Here is a 21095-nt window from a genome sequence, read left to right on the forward strand (position 1 = left end):
TCAAGTCACATCAAGACTGTGCATGTCCTTTTCCCCTGTGGCCTGGCAAGGCAGTCCCTCCAGGGGGAAGTGATCAAAAAATTGACAACAGAGTCCGTGTCATACATGAACAGCCACCCCACCCCTCCTCTTACTAGAAGGACCCACATGAAGCCTGAGCTGCCCATCAAGTACATCTGTGTAGGGACCTAGGTCCAGTCCATGCATGGTCCTTGGTTGGTGCTGCAGTCTCCACAAGCCCCTCCGGGCCCGGGTTAGTTAGCTCTCTTGGTCTTCTTGTAGAGCTCCTGTCACCTTCAGGTCCTTATCTCCTTCCCTGCACTTTTCCACAAGAGTCCCTATGCATCTGTTTCGAACCTCTGCTGAGTGGAGTCTCTCAGAAGACAGCTCTGCTAGGCTCCTATCTGCCGAGCATAGTGAAGTATTCCTAATAGGGTCGGGGTTGGCTCTCTCCCATGGGGTTGGTCTTGGGTTGGGCCAGGTATTGGTTAGACATTCCCTCAATCTCTGCTCTATCTTTATCCCTGCAGTTGGAAGCAGGGTAAATTTGGGGTTGAAGTTTTTGTGGGTAGGTTGGTGCTCCCTTCTCTCTATTAAGAGTCTTGTCTTGTTAGAAGTGGCATTTTCAGTCTCCATGGCTCCTGCTACTAGGAGTCTCTAGTAGAGTCCCCCTCATCCTCCCAGAAGCCTACCCTGACTTAGGTCTCCAGCTTGTCACTGAGATGCCCCTGCCCACAGTTTCTCCTCTTTCTGTATCTACTTTGTTAACTTGTCTCTTTTTATTGGGGAATTGAGTCCATTGATGTTGAGATGTTGAGAGACATTAATAACTAATGATTGTGATTCCTGTCATTTTGATACTGGTGGTGGTAGGATGCATGTGAGTACTTCCCTTTTGTTTTTTGCTGGTGTGAAATTATTTCCTGTTTTTTTGGATGTAGTTACCTTTGCATTAGTTTTCCTTCTAGTTTCTCCTGTAGGGCAGGAGACGATAATGTTTAAATTTGGTTTTGTTATGGAATATCTTGTTTTCTCCGTCTGTGGTGATTGAAATTTTTGCTAGGTATAGTAGTCTGAGCTAGCATCTGTGGTCTCTTCGAGTCTGCAAGACCTCGGCCCAGGCCCTTCTGGCTTTTAAAGTCTCTGTTGAGAAGTCTAGTATAATTCTGATAAGCCTCCTTTTATACATTAGTCAGCCCCTAACCCTTGTGGATATATACTTTTGGGGGGCAGAGGAGGGGTTGTCTCCCTTGGCTGTCCTGGACTGTGTTTGTAGACCAGGCTGGCCTTGAACTCAGAGATCTGCCTGCCTCTACCTCCCCAAGTGCTGGGATTACAGGTGTGCCCCACCATGCCTGGCTTTTTTCTTTTCTTCTCTTTTTGGGGTTTGGAGTTTTTAATATTTTTTCCTTGCTCTATACATTTAGTGTTTTAGTTATTACGTAATGGAAAGATCAGAACCATCAGAGACAAGCAGCCGTAAAGAACTACCAAGCCCCGTCTTACCTGCAATCCCAGAGACTGGCAACCATCAGAGCTCTCTGCTGCCATCTGGGACCACCAGCTCTACCTACAATGCCAGAGACCTACAACCATCAAGAACCACCAGGCCTGCTGGCACATAGACAGCTAAATGGCTGGAGGTCAGTCAGTGTAAGAACACAGTAAACAAAACCCAGGGCCATATGTGACACCACTGGAACCCAGCCATCCTACCACAGCAAGCCCTGGAAATACTATCACAACTGAAGCTTGAGAAAACCATCCTAAATCTGAGGTTATGAAAATGATAGAGCTCTTAAAAGAGGAAAATAAACCCTTCAAAGAAATTCAGGAAAATATAATCTAAAGAGGTGAAGGAATTGAATAAAAGTCCTTAAAGAAATACAGGAAAATACAATCAGATGGGAGGAAGAAAAAATGAATGACTGTCCAGAATACTTTTTAAGGTGATTTTTCTTTTAAAGCTAAGTTGTGTTCATTTTGTTAATTTTTTTTACTAAGAAAAACATTAGGAACCTCAGAAGTAGTTTCTCTATAAAGTACATTCCGTGGATATCTGGGATAGATGAATCATGATGTAAAATTTTACTTGGGATTGAATGCAGGCCCCTGGGTAGCATGACAGGCAGGTGGCCTGGAGTGAACTGTTCTTTCAGCCCGATGCTTATTAATTTGTGACAGCTTTCCTGTTATTTGTTTGTGATTGCCATGATAACTCATGTGTGCTTTCCAAAGTGTTGTGCCTAAAAATCAGTACTAGTGGCTAAAATTTTGAGGCTTTTTGGTTTTTGACGCTCTGACTCTTTTATGGAGTATATTTTCAGAAGTGATCATGAGAAAAACTTGCTGTGATTTTGTTGTTGCTGCTGTTGTTTATTCAAATAGAGTTGCTTTTCTTTCCCTCCCTGCTTAGACCATGTCTTACTGTGTTCCCTGGGCAGGCCCTTAAGTGTCTCCTGCCTCAGCTTCTTAGCTGGTGAAGTCTGCAGGTTTATCCCTACTGCACCTGCAGAACCATCATAGTCAAGCTACACACACAAAAGCTTTCATATGGGAGTAGTAGAGGCTTTGCTACATTAAAACATTTTGCTACACAGAAAATGACATTTTGGCTTACGAAAAACTTACTTCCTTAACATCTCCCCCACTCTCTTCATAAGTAGGTCTCCTTGTTTTTGACCCCTCAGGACTTTGGTAGCCTTATAGGACAATTTGCATATTTCTCACCCACTTTCTTGACAATTATGCTAGTTTGAGACTCTGTCTGCAAAAGGCAGCAACTGTTTTCAGTCACTCTTGATCATTTTGCACCTGGTATATGTATAAACATAAATGTATGTATATTTGCATACATGTATATATGTGGAGTGATAAGATGTACTATATCTTATTATGGTGTATGTACTATAACAAATTCTTTTCTAAAGATGTTCTAACAGCCTATGTTGATCTTTAAACTTAATATTACAATTTAACTGATTTTTTTTATTGTTAATAATACATAGATTTAGGCAGGGTGAAATGGCCTAGTGGATAAAAGTCCTGCCAGACAAACATGAGGACCTTAGTTCAAATCTCTGGTGTGCATATACAGAGGTAGGTGCAGGCCAGGCACAGTGGTGCACACCTGTAATCCCAGCACTCGGGAGGCAGAGGCACACAGATCACTGTGAGTTTAAGGCCAGCCTGGTCCACAAAGCAAGCCCAGGACAGCCAAGGCTACACAGAGAAACCTTGTCTCAAAAAAACAAAGAACAAAACAACAGAAAAGGTGGAGGGCATGCCTGTCGCTCCATTGCTCAGTGAGAAGATGCAGGAGGGTCCCTGGGGCCTCCAGAGCCAGCTGGTGCAGCCAGTCAGTGAGCTTACAGTTTCAGCAAGAAACCCTGTCTTAAATCATAAAAGTGGAGCGTGATAGAGGAGGACACCTGACAGCATCAGCCTTTTGGCCTCGGTGCCTCATGTGCTCACTGTACATACAGTATGAGAAAGCCCATAGCGAGCGAAGATCAGATGGGCCTGGGAATGCATGCCTGTCGTCCAGAACTTTGTAAGCTTAGGCCGTGAAGCCAGTCTGGTCTACCTAATGAAATCCTGTCTCACAAACAAAAACAACAAAAGAATGTATCAACATACTTACCCCAAGACCTTTTTACTGGATCATTGTGTCAGATGTAAATGAAAAAATTATCATAAAATTATACCTTTGTAATGAATTTTATGAACCTAACTTAATAATATTTTCTACAGAATCAAAATTATCAAAATTTAATAAGTGATGATAAACTATTTTGAAAGAGTAGTTCATAAGATTTTTTTGACCGGGCATGGTGGCGCACGCCTTTAATCCCAGCACTTGGGAGGCAGAGGCGGGCGGATCGCTGTGAGTTCGAGGCCAGCCTGGTCTACAAAGTGAGTCCAGGACAGTCAAGGCTACACAGAGAGACCCTGTCTTAAAAAAAAAAAAAAAAAAGATTTTTTTTGAGAATGTAGTTAGCTGACCTGTTTGGTATTTTTTTACTAAAATGTTAAATCAAGATTTTTTTTAATGCTTTTTCCCCCAGTTTTTATTTCAGGGGCTTGTGTGTATGTGCCATGGTACATAGACGGAGGTCAGGGGAGAGCTGGAGACAGTTGGTTCTCTCCGTCTACCGTGTAGGCTCTAAGGCTTAGTCTCACGGCATCAGCCTAGCAGCAAGCACCCCTCCCTATGGTCAGTTTCTCAGCTCTGGACAGACAGACGTTTATTTATTTATGTCCTACCCATCTACATGGTTTTGGTTTTTTGAGATAGGGTTTTACTTTTTTCTGAGGTCAGACTCAAAATTCCTAGGCTCAAAGGACTTTGCCTCACAGTCTCCAAGTCGAGGGAATTACTTCATATGCAAACCCTATGATGCCTTGCTTCCACTTTTTTTGAGTAGTATTTAATATTTTATCACAGAACACTGAACATTTGTGTATGTGTGTGTTATTTGATCCTTTTACTCTTCTAAAATTCTGATGTAAAAAGTTTGTATTGATGAAGAATATTCCGGGGCGGAATAATTTTTTATAAATAAGTGTGTTTTCTGGATCTTTAAAACACGCTTAAAATTAAAAGGACTCTTTGTTTTTCAGAATAACATTGACTTCTGTGATGAGAAAAGACCAAGGTGCTCCAGTTCTGAAAGACCTGGGATTCGTTACATGGTCTGAAAACTTTGGGTTCTGGTATGTAATTAATTCATCCTTAAGCAAGTGAGATCGGCCATGTTACCTGCGTGTACATGTGCATACATGTGTAAATTGTTGGAAACAGTTTTGTTTGTAGAAGCATCAGGATATGTAGAGAAGTAGAATTGATGGCTAGGTTGAATATAGCTGCTCTGATTGAGGGGTTTTTTTTGGGGGGTGGGGTGGGGCGGGGAATTGATGGGGATTACATGATTGTAATCAGACTTTAGCTATAGGTGTTGATTTAAGAGTGCTTTACCTGGTGTATACAGGGCTCTAGGTTCAAAAGCCAGAACCAGTTTTGTTGTTGCTACTTAAAGCATACCCTGTAGCATCTTTGTGGATGTCAATATGATCTTTGGCCCTTGTGGACTTTGTTGTTAGTTCTAGGACCAATTGAATGATGCTTTTCATTCACAAATAATTGAAACTAGAATGACAGCATATTTCAGGATATGGATTAGATCTGCGTTACTTAATGGCATTCCTTCAAAGATGTATGCCACATGTTTTACTGTGGATAAAATAAATAACCTAAATATAGGAAGTTAATCTAAATACTTTAAAGGGCCTGAATAATTTGTTTTTTGTTTTTGAGACAGGGTTTGTCTTTATAGTTCTGACTGTCCTGAAACTCCCTCTCTAGACCAAGTTAGCCTTAAACTCAGAGATGCTCTTGCCTCTGCCCCTTGAGTGCTGAGATTAAAGGCAAGGACCATCATATCTGGCTGGTTAGTTTTAAAGGCTTAAATAGTGGCTCCTGGTGAAAAGATCAGTGAAGTTTCACATACAGTCAGCTCTAGAGACATCGGAGGGACCGTCCTGTAATCAGGCACAACAGAGGGATTGTCGTAGCTGGGTTGTAGAGCAGATTAATGTACACACAAGGCCCTCCATTTTATTTTCAGTACCATGAAACAAGTCAAAGAAGCAGCAGAAAACATGGATGTTAGTGAAGGCTTTTCTTTAAAGATTTATTTATTATATGAGGGATCTGTTTTCATGCACACAAGAGGCAATCAATGAGATTCCATTACAGATGGTTGTAAGCCACCATGTGGTTGCTGGGAATTAAACTCAGGACCTTTGGAAGAGCAGCCAGTGCTCTTAACCACTGAGCCATCCCTCCAGCCCCCGATGAAGGCTTTTTAAGAATAATGATCTTAAAAGTCATTCGAGTCAAATGGAAGGTTGTGAACAAGAATGTTTGAGAAAAGCTATTTCAGATAGTAAACCAGTTAGGAACCATGTCTGGCAAAAGATTAGGTCAGAAAGTTAAGACTTGTGTTGTCAAAAGAGTTGCTACAGAGTTTTAAGTGGCTTTGAGCCTATAGTATGAACGTAAGTTAAAGACAATTTTTATTTTTTGTTGTTGCTGCCTTTTGTTTGAGATAGGGTCCCACTATGTTATAGCCTTGGCTGCCTGGAACTCATTACTGTAGACCAAGCTAGCCTCAGATGCACAGAAAGCCACCTGCCTCTGCCTCCCAAATGCTAAGATGAAAAGCATTGGCCATCACACGCAGCGTAAAATATTTTTATATGATTTGTTTTCTCAGTTGTATAAGTCATACACATTTTTTAATCTTTCATTTAACACACACACACACACACACACACACACACACACACACACACACACACGTTTTGGTTTGGTTTTAAGATAAGGTCTCATTATTTAGCCAGGACTGGCGTGTGCCTTAGTCTCCCTGAGACCCTAGTGCTGGACTTAAAGGTGTGTGCCAGTGTGTCTGGCTTTTTTATTCTTTTCATTTTAATGTCTTTTTTCCCCCTTCTTCGCCCAGTGATCACCGCTTCACTTGTGTCCTTTTGTCCATGCCCGCATCAGAGGTTTTTCCTCTTCTGTCCACTTTCTTTGAGTTTGCTTACAATGACATGGGTACCTTACCAGGGACTATCCACCCCCCCCCCCCCATCAAGCAGTAAGTGTTAGGAGGGGAGGCCCCATGAGACCATCCTGTCAACAGGATCTTGAGTAGAGGAAATCATAGCTACTGTGAGTTCTAGGGTGCGACAGCCAGATCACTGTTGCATATCTCTTGGCTTGCGTTGGCTCTTAGATTCTTTCAGCCTCTTCTGTCGTGTACCCTGAGCCTTGAAGGGGTTATATAAATTAGCCATTTAGAGCTAAGCACTTAACAGTCACTTAGCCTCAGCACTTGGCTAGCAAGCCTTCCCAAAGACCTTAGAGGAAGAAAAGGAGATCACCATGTGGCCAACTCTCTGCCAAAATGCTTATGTAACCTTGCTACATTACCCAAGCAGCCCTCTACGTGCTAGCACTTTCAGGATCTCGCCATATGGTTTTAAAATAGCCAATGGCATGTTGCTGTGAGTAGGAAACAAAGAAACAAAAATCATATTAAAACTGTAACCAGTTCAATCTAGTCAGTGCTGCTACAAATAAAGATGTTTTCTTGAAGCCTTGGTGTCCTGTCTCTTTGTTCTGAGTCCCACATCTCTTGGTTCTGTCTGGGATTTGGTGATGGGGATTTTTTTCACCTTCCTTTTCACTGGGGGGAGGGAGGGTGAGTCATGGCACCCATCCGTCCTTGTCAGCACAGAGACCCCTGGAGCACAGCAGAACCTCAGGAACCAAAAAAGCAGCCTAATCACCTGGAACCCTAAGACTTGGCCAAGTAGTGTGATATAGGTTGGAGTTCTACGGTGGCTCAAGGTAGAATGGTGCGCTAGAAATGTATAAATGTTTGAACGACATAGACAAGGGACGTGACACAGGCCAAAGCAGTAGTTGAGTCAGTGGTGACCCTCACTCCAGGGGGCCTTACTGGGCTCCCAGTACTGGGATTTCCAGCTGTGAACTGCTAAGACTAAGGAACCTGAAATATATCCTCCTGGGGGAGGAGGGCTAGTAGTGAATGGAACAAAAGTTCATCTTCATCCTCTTTTTCCTCTCTGCTCGTCATGTAGATAAGTGTGTGTTTCACTGAAGTGTTGAGAGGTGTCCCAGGGACTCTGGATACCCAGATCCATTCCCTTATGTATACAGTGCTCTGCCCGCATGTAAACCTGTATGCCAAAAGGGGGGGGCATCAGATCACACTAGAGATGGTTGTGAGCTACCATGTGGGTGCTGGGAATTGAACTCAGGTCCTTTCGAAGAGCTGTCAGTGCTCTTAACCTCTGAACCATTTCTTCAGTTCCTGAATTGTACCCTTTTTGCCAGTGTCATCAGCACTTGTGCCATCTACTCCTGCTGCTGCCAAAGCTTCATCTGAGGCCATATGTTCCCCTGAGGCTACTAGAGTCTTTCACTAGAAACCACCCCAGAGCTGCCTATTTTAACTTCATATATTCAGGTTCAAAAGCAGTCAGAGTCCAACCAGTACTACTACAAAGACCTCCAGGGTATTTAGCTACTGTTGTGGGGAAAATCTCAACCAAGAGCTCCCAAACATAGCATGGACTTTGATTTTGTATGTGCATGAATGCACCGATGCCACAGTAGTCTTCTTGACTTAGATGCTGGGTCCTTGACAGCTAGACTCTTGGTTTTCAGGGCTAGCCACCATGCCTTGAAGCAGTCACAGCAATTGTACTGCTAGTGGCAGAGGCTGACAAACTTGACCATGTGTCAGGATTTAACCATGTGGCCTCATGTAGGATGATTTAAGTGGAGGTAAGGGTCAATATTGGCCCACCAATGCCAGAATGGTCAGGTATTACTTTGATGTGTCAAAAAGCTGGCGCATGCCATTTATCCCAGCACTTGGGAGGCAGAGTCGGGTGATCTCTGAATTCGAGGCCAGCCTTGTCTACAATTGAGGCCAGGACAGCCAGGACTACAAGAAATCCTGTCTCGAAAAACCAAAAAAACTTAAACCCCTCAACTTTGATACCCACTGGGCTAGACGGACCAGATCGTGACTGCATTGAGGTCATGAATGAGGTATTTTTCATTGGCCAGTCTTAACGGACAGACCAGCCTGTAAAGGCCTCAGTGTAGATTATCTCATTGATGGCAGTAGCTTTGTCAAGGAAAGTGAATCTTTTACTGATTATTCTATAGTAACACTTGACTTCCCACCACTGCCACCAAACCTGACCAAGGGGACTTGAGCACAAATGGCAGAATTTAGTCTTCCCACTGGCTGCTGAGCATTAACTTCTCCTGGAGCATCGACATGCATACAGGCTCTATACCTTCATCTCACTCCATGTACACAGGGCCCTATATAAAGAAAAGGGCCTGAATGATTGGCCATTGTACACTGTTGGGAAAGCCAGAAGAGGGTACTGCAGTTTCCCAGGAAATCATAAAGCAGTCTAGGAGGCAAAGCTAGTAGCTTCCTAAGGAATAAGTCAATAGCTCTTAACTGCTGTACTATTTCACATCCGTCAGCCAGATGGGACCCCAACCACTTGAGACTGAAAATGGAAGCTATCTCCTGTGAGTTCATGAGAAGAGCAAGGCCTAAAACCACCACCCTGCTGTGAAACAATTCCATCACAGAGCCCAGGTCACCTCTATGCTGGGTCAGCATAACATTCCTGCACTCTTCAGTATAGCCTGGTCAGTGTGTGAGCAATGTGAAACCTGTACCCAGAATAGCTTGTGACAGACCTACAACCTCCCTAGGATCTCACAGGACTGACTGAGGCTTCAAATACCTGTTAGTCTTTATGTGCACTTTCTCAGGCTGGGTGGAAGGCTTTCCTAATCATGGGAAAGGCTTATGAAGTGGCCTGACTCCTCTGAAAGATCATCCCTCGATTTGGAATCTCTGTCACTACAGGATCAGGTGTGTTTGTGGCCAAGATTGTATGGCTGGTGGCTAATGGGTTAAAGATCAGCTGCATGTTAAGTAGGGCATAAGGCCCTCCGGGCTCTGGGCTGGTGGAGCAGGTGAATCCGACATTGAAGCTACAGTGCTACAGCTAAAGCAAACTGTCAAGAGATACACTTAAGCTGGAATCATTGTTACTTTCTTAAAAATTAGATTCCCTCCTTTATGGATGCCCTCCTCCCATTATCATCATATGGGGAGACTTAAAAGATGTAATATTACTTTAGTATAACAGATGAAGGGGCTGGAGAGAGGTTAAGGGCACTTCTCCTCCAGAGGGCCTGAGTTCAATTTTTGTGTCCTGGGTTCCATCCACACCCAGTCATTCTTTGTGCTGCCCCTTCCTTTAGAGGTGAACAGGAAGGAATGCAGGCATTGAGGACTGGAGAACACAAAGCAACAAGCGTTACAGATCAGGAATTAGAAAGATAATAGCCCCAGAATGTATCATTCAGTATTATGGTCCAAGCCCAAGGAAGGATGGAGCAGATCTTGGGACCACTGTTCCCACCATGTAATTGTTAAATCATGTCATCAGATTACAAGAAGTATTTGAGGTTATAACCAGTGAAACTGCAAGGGTTCTTGATACTCTAACCAGACAACAAACCAAAGTGCAGTGCCGCTTACCAAAATTCATTGGCTTCCCACTATTTACTTACCTCTGAAGAAGTTGTCATGGAAAACTCAACCTAAGCAACTGTTGCTTAGACATAGATGGTGAGGAGCTGTCATTGAAGAGATGACAGGTGGAAGGAGGAAAGCTGCTCTTCGTATCTCACATAGATTTGGAATGGCCGCGACCCAAAGACCTTAGAGGATGGGTTTCAACTTGTGGGCAATTCAGGTCCTTTTGTAAGTGTCGTGCTTAGGGGCTTGTGGGAGCAGGACTTGATACCCTTCCCGGGGCACTGGAGTAGAGGTGCTGAGGTCACTGGCCAGCCATTCTAGCCTAATTGGTGAGCTCCAGGCCAGTGCAAAACCTTGCCTCACAGGAAGTGGCTGATGGTCCTAAGGATAACACTGTAGGTTTCAAACTCGGACTTCCACATGCACCCACACATGAGCTCACACACCAACCTATGCTTTAAAAAATAAAAGTCATATAAAAATAAAATCACTTGAGGAATTAAGTAATACTTAATAATATTCAGGGGGTAGAACATTTGAGAATATTCACATTAGGAATTCTTATTAGATCGTTTCTTTTTTTTTTTAAGATACTATATCAAAGGGACTTTTTGAATAATAGATGATTTTTTCAGATCTTTATTGTTGCTATTAGTAAGTTGTGAGAAAAATTTGATGAAGACTGAAGGTTGGTTTTTGTTTGTTTGTTCTGCCATTAATTGGATATAGGCCACGTGTCTCAGAATCTCACTCTCTGTACTGGCTAATTTTTAAGGTCAACCTAGGGAGTCACCCTAAAAGAAAAAAATTTCAACTGAAAAATTGCCTTATACACAAAGAAAGCAAATCAAAAAGAATTGCTGGGCTGGAGAGATGGCTCAGCCATTAAAGTACTGACTGCTCTACCAAAGGACTCAGGTCCGATAACCAGCACCCACACGGCGGCTCACAACTGTCTGTCACTCCAAGATTGGACACCCTTACATGTACGTACATGCAGGCAAAACACCAATGCATATAAAATAAAAATAAAAACAGTTAAGAATTGCCTCCATCAGGATGGCCTATGGGCATGTCTGTGGGGAATTTTCTTGATTGCTCATTACTGTAGATGCGCCCAGTCCACTGTAGGCATTACCATTCTCTGGTTAGTCTTTTTCATAAAGCTAGCTAAGTATAAACCAGTGAGCCAGCATTCCTCCATGGTTTCTGCGTCATTCCTGTTTGAATTCCTGCCCTGACTTTGTTTAGTCGTGGACTGTGTCTAGAAGTAGAAGCTGAATTTGATTCCATTATTTCCTCTCAAGTTGCTTTTGCAGGGTGTTTATTGCAGTAACAAAGCAAACTAGGACACCACGTCGGTGCTTTTTTCTTTTCTTAATCTCAATGCCTTAATGCTTCTATGCATGAAACTAGGCCTAATAATAAGAACTGCATTGGATTTTATTTTATGAAGATATTTGCTTGATCCCAGATTGCTGTGAAATTGGTCAAGATTTGGCCTTGAGAATTAGAAAAAGTGAGAATGCTGGGAATGGAGCAGTAAGTTAAAATACTAGGTTTGTAGTATGCACTCATAGATCTTAAGAGACAAGGCTAGCTGGGCATGGCAGTGCACGCCTGTAATCCCAGCACTTGGGAGGCAGAGGCAGGTGGATTGGTGTGAGTTGAAGGCTAGCCTGGTCTACAAGTGAGTCCAGGACAGCCAAGGCTACACAGAGAAACCCTGTCTGGAAAAAAGTAGGGGTGGGTCGGAGGGGGAGAGAAGGGAGATCTAATCTTAGCTGAAAAACCACCAGAACTGGGGCCGGTGAGATAGCTCAGCAGGTCAAGGCCGTAATCTGGCCCTGTGGTGGAGAGAGGGGCCAGGCTACTGTTGGTTGCCTTCTCAGCTGACGTGCACACAACGGTAAATGTGTTCATATTCAATTCACAGGATTTTCACAGTAGTTCCAGAAGACAATGTTACTGAATTAGCATCCTAATTCAGAAACCCTGGATTTGATAAATACGGTGTGTGTTCTAATCAGAAGCATGTACTCACTGGCTGTGTCCTGGGATGCATCGCAGGATGAAAGTTTACTTTAAGACTGTTTCATGGGGCTGGGTGTTTACAGCTATTAATATTTGGTTCTAACCTAGCTCCTCATTTTTTCAGTTGGAATTTATAAACATGTTTCTTAGTCCGTCTGTCTCTAAAAATTTAAGAACCCTTGAGAATCAGAAATACCAGACTTTGACAGAATAATTTTAGTAGTTGTAAAAGTTGCTGGTGTTCTTACTACATAGAAAATAATTCTCAAAAGTTTTAGTGTTCCACCTACCTTAGTTTTATTAAGGGAAAGGGACTGGCCGTGTAGGGCATAGGAAAGTGCTCTGTAACCAAGCCGGAGGTTCTAGTTGTTCTCGTTTGGCTAGAACAGGAGATGTCCCAAGTGAGAGAGAAGAACATAGTTGTAGTGGAGGCAGAAGTGGGCTACTCTCTGTGAGGCCAGCCTGGTCTACATAGTGAGCTCCAGGCAGGCTCTATAACGATGCTGTCTCAACAACAACAAAATATTCATTACACTGAAGTTGTGTGTTCCATATAACCAGTCTCATTCCTGGTTGGCTTTTCTTTTTTCTTTCTTTCTTTCTTTCTTTTTTTTTTTTTAATACTTACCAGGGATTCTGATGTATTGCGATGCTGTTAAATGTTTAATGATGGTTTTGTTTGGGGTTTTCTGTCATTGTTGTTGTTGTTGTTGTTTGTTTTTCAAGACAGGGTTTCTCTGTACCCACAGCTGTCCTGGTACTCACTGAGATCCCCTTGCCTCTGCCTCCCAAGTGCTGGTATTAACAGTCTGTGCTACCACCACCCAGTTATACCATTTTAACTGTTAGAAATCAGTTGCACCTAGAAAGGCCTTTAGGCTAACAGCCCACTTATGGACTTATATTTTGTTACGTCAAATACTTTAGTAATGAAAAAATATCCTCTAGTTTCTCTCAAGCCAAATGAGAATTCTGGTTTTCAAAAAATTCATGTTTCTTAATTTCTATATCAAATTGTAAGGTGCTTCCAGTGCCCACATACTTTTAACGGCTCTGGTAGTGTATTGGTCAGAGCAGGCAGGAAAAGTTATTTTTATGTAATGTAAAGCCGTCTCCTGTTTCTTACTTCTTGTGTCATGATACTGAAACCAAATCTACTGGGTTTCCCCAGATTTGAAGTTCTGCATTTTATTGCATAGTCAGAAAGAACTAGCCTGTTCCCAGTAAATTCTTCAGCCTCAATTTTTGCGTCTCTGTGCTGCTGTGTACTTCCTGTTTTGTCAAATTTCCATTTAGGGAAAAGAATGGGTTTTAGGGGAAGCAAACTTCTGAAAGAAATTCACTTGGAAGCCATCCAAGTATCTGGAGGATGAAGAATGGAGAGCACCTTATTTATCCAACATAACCATTTTTTTTTCCAGGAAGCTTCATTTAGCTTTGTCATGAGACTACCAGTAAGGAAGAGAAAGTTTTTGTTGCCAGTTTCCAGTGTGCAGCCTGCCAGCCCTTTAGGCCTTCCATGTCAGCCATGTTTGAGTTTGTGAATGAATTATTATGTTTCTTATGAAGGAGGGATCTGTGCTGCTTAGTAGGCTTCCACAAACTTGTGAGAACTGATTCAGCCACATTTGCCCCACTTACAATAAGTACAAGTTCATAGGTTAATTTGAACAGAAATGGGCTCCATTTTCAATTGGGGATATCTTTTGAATGTGAGTCACAGGTCATTGTGAAGTTCATTTGCAACTGAAATGGTGAGTTAGAAAACAATTATTTGTCACATTTTAACACTAATATCACCTAGCCAACTACTTTTTAGTTGACAAGTCAGCAGAACTATTTTTGCTGCAAACCAAACCCTGTTTGCCTTGTTTACTATAGACTTGCCATTCTATAGTGGTGGGCCCAAGCTCCCCTGTAAAGTTTTCTTTGACCAAATTAACCTGGTCTGCTTTAACTCAAAACTTTTTCTCCTTAACTATCAATAAAATAAGAAAAGTACTTTTTAACCTCTCGCCATTATTGGATAGTAATATAATTTCCTCCTTATTGTCCCCTGGCCTCTTATGCTTTGTGTTTGAACATTTCCCATAACACTCTTGTGGAACACCTAGGTGGAATCATAAAGTATTTTAACTATTTGCTATTAATTTTTACTAGATATTTCTCCCTTCCTTTTTCTAGTTACTAATGTACTTATAAAATCTCAATCTATCTCTCTCCACTCTCTCATCAAGTTAAAGTTGTTCCATAAATATCCACAATCCCCTACTGTTTAAGCATACATTTTACTTATTTATAAAAAGCATTATTTGGGGACTGGAGTGATGGCTCAGGCGTTAAGAGCAGTGGCTGCTCTTCCAGACATCCCAGGTTCAATTCCCAGCACCCACATGGCAGATAACAACTGTCTGGAACTCCTGTTCCAGGGGATCTGACATCCTTACACAGACACACGTACAGTCAAATGACCAATGTATAATAAAATAAAAAATTTTAAAGCATTATTTTCTTGTCCCTATTCTAAAATGATTCTTAGCTCCCCTGTCATCCTACTACTAGAGGCTGAAGCAGAAGGATCCCTACTCCTTGGAACGCCTGGTTACAGACCCTGTCTCAAAATAGCAACAGCAACAAAAAGGCAGATCAATATTCTACTGTAGGCCGGGTGTGGTGGCGCAGGCCTTTAATCCCAGCACTTGAGATTCAGAGGCAAGTACATCACTGTGAGCTCGAGGCCAGTCTCATCTACAAAGTGAGTTCAGGACAGCCAAGATAACATAGAGAAATCCTGTCTCAAAAAAACTAAAACTATACAAAAACCCCCAACTCTACAGTAATCAGTGTCTTAATGAGGACTCTGTAAGTTGATATTTTGGCAACTCTCAAAAGGCCTGTCCAGTGAATTCTTCTGAGAATTTTTCTCTCTACAATAGTGCTTAGCTTAAGCCTGTACTAAAGTAACATTAAACCCAAACTCATTTGAACAAGACAAATCAGTGATTCCTAAATATTAGTGCATTTAAAAATACCAGGTATTGAAAGCTCCATGGAAATCATTACAAAACCCAGGAGCAACAAACAGCCCTGTCAGACTTGCTCCCTCCTTTCCCAACTGGACTTTATGGTCTTTTGGGTGAGGAAATCGCCAATTTTGTCACTGATTCCTGCTCTGCCACCCCCCAAATCCCAGGTTAGCTTGTTAGGTTGCATGCATACTACTGTATGTGATGTGGCCCCTTAACTACTTACTTAATAAAACCTTAATACGCTTTTTTAAAAAAATCAGGTATTTATTCAAAATATAGTACCAAGGCCCATTTCAAAGCTGGTGAGTTCAGTTGTCTGTAGAGAATTCTAAAGTCGGTGGCCTTAGAATCAGTTTGGGAAGCATACATTCCTCCCATCTCTGTTTTGTTTTTCTATTCTTATAATTACTAATCACACAGGCAGGGCATACACCTGTGATATCTAACACCTGGTTTTTATTATAAATGTATGAGTGTTTTCCTGCCGTGTATGTTTGGTACCTAAGAAAGCTAGAAAAGGGCATTGGATCCCTTTGAACTAGATACAGATGTAGCTGTGAGCCATCTGAGGTGGGTGCTGGGAACTGAACTCTAGTCCTTTGCAAAAAGTAGCAAGCATTCTTAACTACTAAGCCATCTCCTTTGATTGCCAGTATCTACCCTTTAAGAAAAATGTTCTAGGGCTGGAGAGATGGCTCAGAGGTTGAAAGCAATGGTCCTGAGGTCAACCATCTATAATGAGGTCTGGTGCCCTCTTCTGGTATACAGGTGTACATGCAAGCAAAACACTGTATACATAATAAATTTAAAGAAATGTATTCTTCATAAGCCCAAAAGATAAACATACTAATATACTCTTAAATGGGTGAGATGATCAAAAAATAACATTACTTTTGCAAGTTTTTAAAAAAAGATTTATTTGTGTATATAATTGTTACAGTAACTGACACAGGGAGACTGAAAAGTACTTTAGAGCTGCCAGCAGTACTCCAGGCAGAATCTAAACTGATAACAAATCTACTCCTAAGCTAACAAACTACTCTAAACCTCATAACATACAGACCCCAAGCACTTGCCACTATGAACCTCAGAGACTTCTCTCTCCTTCCCCATCAACTGTCAACCATATCCTTTCTCCCTCTCAACTGTCAAACTTGGCTCCGCCCCTCCCCAAGAAGTCCCGCCTTCCACTTCCTGTCCTGCCCAGCTGATTGACTAAACAGTGCTTCATTGACAGTTGTTACATCCACTCAAGACATTTCTCCACATTTAACCACTTTATTTGCAAAGATGACAGAAGAGGGCATCAGAACATGTTACAGATAGTTGTGAGCCACCATATGGTTGTTGGGAATTGAACTCAGGTCCTCTGGATGAGTAGCCAGTGCTCTTAACCACTGAGCCATCTCTCCAAGCCCCTTTTGCATGATTTTAATATTTAAATATATGAAGCATAATAAATATACAATTGTCTATTGTATAACATACAGATCAAGTTAAATAAACAGTAGATAAATAGAATCAAAGATGGTAAGATATTTTAGGTTATGAGACTGAATGCCTATCTTTTCCCCCTTGTAACTTTTCAAAAATAGCCTAATTATAGGGAGCAAGATAGCAACTAATAGTTTCATCAGTATAAGGCTTTTTAGAATATTTTATAAAATAAGACTTGGTTTATATTTTGTCTTTAATCTTTCATGCTTTGACAGTTGTTAGTCAACCAAAGTCAAATTAGATGTAGTTTTTTGTTTTTTCAGACAGGATTTGTGTAGCCCTGGCTGTCTTGGAAGTGACTCTGTAGACCATGTTGGTCTAGAACTCAAGAGACACACCTGCCTCTGCTTCCCAAATGCTGGGACTTACTTAAGGTGTACATCACTACCACCCAGTTTAGAGGCAGATGTTTTTAAATGAGGCCATGTGTGATGGTACACAGTACACTTTTAATCCCAGCACTTTGCTCAAGAGGCAAAGGCAAGTGGTTATCTGGGAAGTTCAAAGTCAACAGCGAAAGAAAGACCCTCTCTCAAAAAAGAAAAAAGAAACATCTAGTCTATCTTTGCTTAAACTGTAAACCAAGGTTTACTAAGAACAGATTATCCACTGTGCCTAAAATTACAATAAAATGTACCTTAGGTCCTCAGGAACCTAATTAATTTGAAAGAACAGTGACTCACTTAGTTCCTGAATATTAAAGTCTTGAAGTCTAGCTTATTGTGGTATGGTGAAATACTGCAAAAGCTGCAAGGCACACTTCCCAGATTTCTCCTTTGACTAAACGTAATTAAGGTAGTGCTGCATACCTTGAAGCCTCAGTTCAAGGCGATCTGGTCTACAGAGTGAACTCCAGGACAACCAAAGCTACACAGAGAAATCCTGTCCCAATAATCAAAAGATCTAGGATATTTTCATTGCTATGTAAAGGTAAGTTTGCTTAATTTTGTCATTACATCCCAAGAATCACTGATCTGTGACTCTACTTTTGCTTTTTATGAAATATCACATTAGAAGGAAACATTATGAATCATTCAACTTGAGAACCTGCACACACATACCAGTGCATGCATGTGAAGGTCAGAGGACCACTCCAGCAATCTGTTTCCTCCAAAGGCTTGGCACCTTTACCATCTTCCTGGTATATGTTCTTTGTTACACTATGTAAGGAACTGCCGAATTATTCCCGACACATTTCATCATTGCCAATGTTATACATGCTCAGTGGTACTGAGTACTTCTTAAAAATAAGTGGTATCACACTAATTGAGTACCTTAACAAGAAATTTAGGATTTTCTAGATTTGCCTGAAACTCACTCTCTGTCCCAGGCGGACGACCTCACCTTCCTTCAGAGAGCTGGCATTACAATGTGTGGTGCCATGCTTGTATGATCCCAAACAACTCATGCTTAGACACTCCACCTGGTCAGTTACACATAGATTCATGGTAAACATGTGAAGGGCATTTAGTGAGGAGAAACCTTGGTGTTTCCGAAATCTTTTTATAGTGGTTTTGTGAGAGTATTTAGAACTGTCTTCCTCTTCAAAAATAGCCTAAGTATGGGGAGTGGAGTTGTGCCAGAATGTAAAATGTAGGTCAGCTCTGGATTACATTTCAAAAGACAAACAGAAACGTTAGAAAATTACACACTTAAGACATTTTCTCTTTCTTTTTAAAAACTAAGATGTGGAAGAAATTGAGGGGCTTTGTTTTATTTAAGACATTTTCATTTGGAGTTTCTTCTGGTTATCTTTTTGTTTGTTTTTGGTTTTTGAGACAGTTTCTCTGTTTAGCCTTGGCTGTCCTGAACTCACTTTGTATATCAGGCTGGTCTCAAACTCACAGAGATACACCTCCTCTGCCTCCCAGAGTGCTGGGATTACGGGCATGTACCGCCATGCCCAGCTTGTAGTATATTATCAGCATTGTGATATGTTAAAAAAAAATTTAATTTTGGCATTTGTCTTACAAAGGAAATTGTTTCAGAGATACCGATCTAAATTTGATTTTCTTTCTGTCTTTTTTAGATCCTTTTAAGAACAGAAACAGGAGCCGGGTGGTGGTGGTACATGCCTTTAATCCCAGCACTTGGGATAGTCAAGGCTACACAGAGAAACCCTGTCTCAAAAAACCAAAAAAAAAAAAAAAGTAATAGAAATAGGGCCAGGTGTGGTGGAGGCAAGCCTGGTCAGCCTGAGTTCCAGAATAGTCAGGGCTTATATAGAAAAATAGAACCTGTTTCAAAAACAAAACAAAAAACTTAGTAACAGAAACAAACCAAATGAAATCTTTTCACATAAGTAGCCCAAATTCGATACTTTAAAAGCTTTTTGTCATTTCAGGTGCCAATGTCAAGAGGATTCCTGGTCATAAGGTATTTACTCAATCAGAAAATGAATGCTGTCTGTATGTGTCATGTTTTCCACAAAAGGCCAGTTATTCCTCAGTAGCAGTTACAGCATGCCCCTACATTAAACCTAGACTTTGAGTACAGTGCTGCAAAAATCACACTTTGCTTTTTTAACAGCTAATAGTTAAGATAATCTTTTGCTTGGGTAAAGGGGAGGGGGGAACGGGAGATAGAAGTGAGTGGATAATTGGGATGTAATCTGAATAAATTATTAAAAATAAATTAATTTTTAAAAGATACATCTGCTTATCTTTTTCTGGGTGGAAGCAGCTACATCTGGTGACCTTAATATTGATATGATATAGTATATTAACTGCTAAAATAAAGGTTTCTTTTAAAAACTCAAAAATGAAAGCCGGGAGTGGTAGCCTACACCTGTAATCCCAGCATTCAGGAGGCAGAGGCAGGCAGATCGCTGTGAGTTTGAGGCCGTCCTGGTCTACAAAGAGAGTACAGGACAGCCAAGGCTACACAGAAACCCTGTCTTGAAAAACAAAACAGCAAAAAACAAATAAAAAATGAGGGCGTTGTGGTTTGTGCCTGTGTTCCCAGCACTCAGGGAGGCAGAGGCAGGCGGATCTCTGTGAGTTCAAGGCCAGCTGAGTCCAGGACAGCCAAGGCTACACAGAGAAGTCCTGTCTCAAAAAACCCAAAACAAAACATAAAAATGGTTATTAGGTGTACTTATAAGTAATAGCAACACAGTAAAAGAAAACCCATGTGCCATTAGTGCTTAAAACACTTAAGAATACATGGTTCTACACATATAGTTTACATATTGACATAGTCTGTTTCTCTCTCTGAAAATAGATGGCAGTGCCAACCAACACTCCTGTCAATAATGGACTAAATGCGTAGGTTGTAACATGTAGTACATAGACATATTGATTAAATACTTTGTGTTGACCACATAGTAGTTAAGATATTCAGGTCCAATGGTTCCAAGTCCAGGGAAACCCAGTATCTCAACTCCATGACCAGGTAAGCTTTGGGAAGCTCAGGAGTTGAATGGGACACTATTGACATAAGCCTGTATCCTTGACCTGAATCCAGATTCTTCCTGCTCCCGTTAGTTATGACACTTGCATTACTGACAGGTGTTGGTACATGACATACAATGCACCGCTAGGAATAAGTCTCTGTGCTACATGTAGCCCTAACCAGGACTTTTAATTAAAGCAGTATGGAAGGAATGGGTTTTGTATGAACTGATAAAAGGGTCCACTCATCACTATAGCAAAAATATTTACCCTAATTATAAATGTACAATAGCTTTCATCTATTAAGCTGGATTTTTATACAAAAACCACAGTAAAATATGACCATTCTAGTCAAGAGGGCTGGAGAGATGGCTCAGTGGTCAAGAGGACTTTTTGCTCTTCAACAGGACCTGGTTCAGTTCCCAGCAACCAATGTGGTTCAGTCACCCATAACTTTGGTTCTAGATAAAAGCCTTCCTCTGACCTTTGTGGGCACCAGGCACAGGCATGGTGATGTATGTACACATGCAAGAACAACACAAAATGAATCTAAACTAACTAGATGAGACCAAATGGAATCTGAAGCTAACTTGTGGGCTCAACCCTTCTGACTCAATCTCAGCGTTGTTTTTTTGTTTTTGTTTTTTTTGTTGTTGTTGTTGTTCTTTGTTTTTTTTAAGACTGGCCTCAACTTAGAGATCCACTGCCTCTGCCTCCAGAGTGCTAGGATTAAAGGGTCATCACACCTGAATAGCACCAAGAATTTATATATATTTGTGTGTATGCACATATGCTCATGTGTTAAAAAATACACACACACACACACACATATATATCTTTTATGTGCATTGATGTTTTGCCTGCATATATGTCTGTGTGAAGGTGTCAAATCTTGGAGTTACAGATAGCTGTGAGCTGCCATGTGAGTGCTGGGAATTGAACCCGGGTCCTTTGGAAAAGCAGGC

The 21095-nt window shown here is 41.4% G+C and overlaps 1 long non-coding RNA gene across 1 annotated transcript; it reads left to right on the top strand.

Annotated features, from left to right (window-relative positions):
* The first annotated feature begins 85 nt into the window (after nt 1-85).
* Nucleotides 86-21083, top strand: LOC311603312. Its single transcript, XR_014781044.1, has 4 exons — nt 86-880; nt 1428-1643; nt 4624-4716; nt 19083-21083. It is a non-coding gene; the product is annotated as an uncharacterized lncRNA (long non-coding RNA).
* The last annotated feature ends 12 nt before the right edge of the window (nt 21084-21095 follow it).

The sequence above is a fragment of the Acomys minous genome (assembly GCF_964271855.1).
Source record: "Acomys minous genome assembly, chromosome: 8".
Taxonomy (NCBI): Eukaryota; Metazoa; Chordata; class Mammalia; order Rodentia; family Muridae; genus Acomys; species Acomys minous.